Here is a 3,600-nt window from a genome sequence, read left to right on the forward strand (position 1 = left end):
ATCTGCCCACCCCTGTAACCTGTCTAGGTCCGATTGCAGCCTATTCCTCCCTTCTAGTGTGCCCACATCCCCCCACATCTTAGTGTCATCAGCAAATTTGCACAGGGTGCTTTTTACCCCCTTGTCCAAGTCACTGATGAAGATGTTGAACAGTGCGGGCCTGAGGACCGAGCCCTGGGGGACCCCACTGCCCACATCCCTCCAGGTCGAAAACAACCCGTCCACCACCGCTCTCTGGGTGCGGCCCTCCAGCCAGTTGGTGACACATCTGGCTGTGTGGGTGTTGACACCACAGTCCCCCAGTTTCTTAATGAGAACGGGGTGAGAGACAGTGTCGAAGGCCTTCTTAAAGTCCAGGAAGACGATGTCCACTGTTACCCCTGCATCTAATGATTTGGTGATCTGATCATAGAAGGCCACCAGGTTGGTCTGATAGGACCTGCTGCTAATGAACCCGTGTTGGTTGCCCCTAAGCATGATCTCCCCCCTGGCCCCTCGTGGACATACACCAGAATAATTCTCTCAAAAAGCTTGCCCAGGACTGAGGTGGCTTAAGACTAACTGGCCTATAGTTCCCCGGGTCCTTCTTCCTCCCCTTTTTTGAAGATGGGAACCACATTGGCCCTCTTCCAGTCCTCTGGCCCCACACCAGAGCACCACAAGTACAACTTGGATATCTGATTTTAACTGACATGTAGCTTCTGCTAGTCTGCCAAAATGAGGTGGCTTAAATGCCATGCCTTCGCTGTGACATGCCATCAGCATACAGTGCAGTAGCTAATTTGCTGTAAACGCAGTGATTTAAAGGTAGAGCACTGGAGGGCATCCATCCCACACTGGTAATGCTGCTGACCGCCTTCATTTACACAATGATACGTGCAAGAGTTAAGCAGGAGGTGGTGCTGTTTGACTGCATTTCGCTGCAGCCTGGCCAGGCCTTAGCTCTTGGTGCTGGAGCTGTGAAGCGAGAGGCTTTCAGTTCTGTGTAACGGGTACTGGTGTCATGGGGCGGTTCTTCAGTGTTCACTCTGCCGTGTAAACAGCATAATCAGATGTAATTGTGATAAGTAAGCCGTGACTTGTACTGAGCCGAGCAGCCAGGCAGTGAGATCAGAAGGCAGGAGATGCAGCCGTCTTTCTGATGGGCCAGATTCATCTTCCTGCTGTACAGCGTCAACTTTCACCACGGTAGCAGTACACGTTTATAAAGGGCCCTGCGTGATCTCTCTGGTTCACCTGTGTGCTTTGAAGGATGGATTTTTTGGAAAACACAAAATCTAGACAAAAACTCTAACAGCCAGGCAGGGGTCTGCAATGAATCTGCAAGGTCATCATGCTAACAGGTGCGTGAAGTTTACTTGTCATTTTTGTGATGGTTTAGCTAAGATGAGCAAATGCCTCATTTGTCTCTGTGGGAATCTTGCTCATGCAAAGGAGCTAGAATTTGGATATTGAATTTAAAAGCCTGTTTCTAATCGAATAAAAGTGGTGATGAAGCTACATGCATTCCAAAAAAGCAAAAACCACCCCCCAAAGACCAAAAAACCCCCTCACCAGTCAAATAAGCACTTTCCTTAAAAAGAAAAAACAACAACTCCTTGTTCATGATATTTAAATATTTATTTAAATTTAAAAATACTTTTCATGGCACCAATGATTTTATGCTAACTACATACTGAATATGTAGAAAAGGTACATTGTTTTGAAGGAAAATGTAACTTACAGTATTTGGCACATGAAAGGTTAATTTCTATATCTTTATGAAAACTAAGAAATTCACATTTTCAGGTATTTTTACCCTTTACTGCTTAAAGGATGCAGTCGCTATTCTTTATTAAGAGTTTTGTTTCCTCTGATATAAGAATCTATGGATTCTTTTTCTAGAAAGACAAAACTAACTGGCAGCGAAACACGAGACATCATGTGGAACATACAGAAAAAACTAGATTAAAAAAAATTACCAGTTGTAATGGTTTAAGGGTAAAATTCTGGGTGAAAATTGCCAAGGGGTAGTCTAGATAGGGTGAAGTCCAGTCCCACTGTTCTAAAAGCAAATTGATGTCAAAGTTTTCAAGGTCAATATTTCGTATTGTGGTTTTTGAGAATGAAGATGTGTAATGCAGAAGAGCGTTGGATTTGAAGACGTCACTAAATGACAATGTGGTATTATTATGACATTACACAGGTAACCTTAGCAATTAAAATAATGGAATACTGCATCTTTAAAGGACCTGGGATGAAAAAAATGTCAAGTTTAAGACGATCACGCACTGCATAGAAACACCATTTACTACAGACTGAGGTAGGAACACTACACTAAAAGTTAATTTTGCTATGTTGCATAAAACAGTATATATCCATGTAAAAATCTATCCTTTTTCTCTTAGTAGGCATTCATTATTTAATCTACCTTTACAAGAGTTATTAAATCAAATGCAAAACCTTTTCAGTTCTTGTGACAATCCAGTGGCCAAGGCTAATTTTTAAAGTAATGTGAGAAAGCTGCATCTTTGTTGGGATCTGGCAGGTGCTAGTTTTAAGTGGACTTTATTTATTGCAGTGACATAGTCAAAGTCCAGTTGACTTCCAGGATTATTCGATATAGTGAAAATTTGATCACTGTGTTCTTTTGCCAAATAGTAAATGACTTGACTGGGACAGAGCCATAGTAGAGCTGTGGAGGGAAGAGTGCAAATGCTGACTCTCCAGCAGCGCTTCGCTCACGTGTGTGGTGATGGTTGGTGGTGAGCGCAGAGACAAGAACATGAAAATCAGACTCTATTTAAAGTGTGATTATGGCCCCGGCTTGCTTGAAATCTCTCCCTGAGATGAAATAAAACTCTTGCTCGTCTGTTTTCACTGTATTTTGTTAAATATGCCCAGCTTCTCAGAAAACTTAATAATAATGGCTTTTATTGCTCCCCTTGCAAATGGACTGCCATCTTTGCCAGATAAAGATTCAAGTGTTTATGCCACAAAGGAAATAAGTGAGTTATACATTTCGCTTAAGGATAGATATATTTGCCTGGGGGGGGGGTTTTCAGTGTTACCTCCACTTCTGTAATTCTGGTCTCTTCCTTTGCAAAACCACAAATTCCTATTCATTTTTTTTTTCCAAACTAGCAACGGGTTAATCCAGTGTTAGATTTCCATTCTACAAAACCTTTATTCTCAGAAGTATTTTCTTACTTGAATCATTTTGTACATCATGCTGTGTTCATCCAATCCATAAAGTAAAAAAAGACTTGATTAGTATTAATAACAAAATAGCATTTTGTTGTTAAAATATACGTTGAAACAGTCTCTTTTTTTGTACAAAACAAGTACAACTTTCTGAGGCAAAATGTCTTTCAAATAAATCAGGCATGGTCACTGCTTGGCTACTCACTCGGACTTTCTCAAACAGAATCGAGTACATATGTTTCCTAACCCCAGGTACTAACTCCCACCTTACTTAGGGGCTCTACACCTCTATGATGATAAACTCCACACCTCTGGAGCACTAAAGGTTCAAGGCTTAAAAAAATCCACAAAAGGCTGAGTGTGTAGATTAGGATCGGTATTCACGTTCACATCACACTATGCTACCTATAGGAATAG

The 3,600-nt window shown here is 41.6% G+C and overlaps 1 protein-coding gene across 8 annotated transcripts in view; it reads right to left on the reverse strand.

The window, feature by feature from the left end:
- Positions 1-3,037: 3,037 nt before the first annotated feature.
- FRMD5 (FERM domain containing 5) overlaps positions 3,038-3,600 on the reverse strand; it is a 317,562-nt gene continuing 316,999 nt past the window's right edge. For 6 of the 8 annotated variants that reach the window (XM_019503878.1, XM_019503880.1, XM_019503879.1 and 3 more), the window contains one exon: positions 3,038-3,588. The gene's annotated coding sequence lies outside the window, so the exon portion shown is untranslated. The remainder of the gene's footprint in view (positions 3,589-3,600) is intronic. The other 2 variants (XM_019503873.1, XM_019503874.1) reach the window with 2 other exon arrangements.

This window comes from Gavialis gangeticus, unplaced genomic scaffold (assembly GCF_001723915.1).
Source record: "Gavialis gangeticus isolate Ggan-Ray unplaced genomic scaffold, GavGan_comp1, whole genome shotgun sequence".
NCBI classification, from domain to species: domain Eukaryota; kingdom Metazoa; phylum Chordata; order Crocodylia; family Gavialidae; genus Gavialis; species Gavialis gangeticus.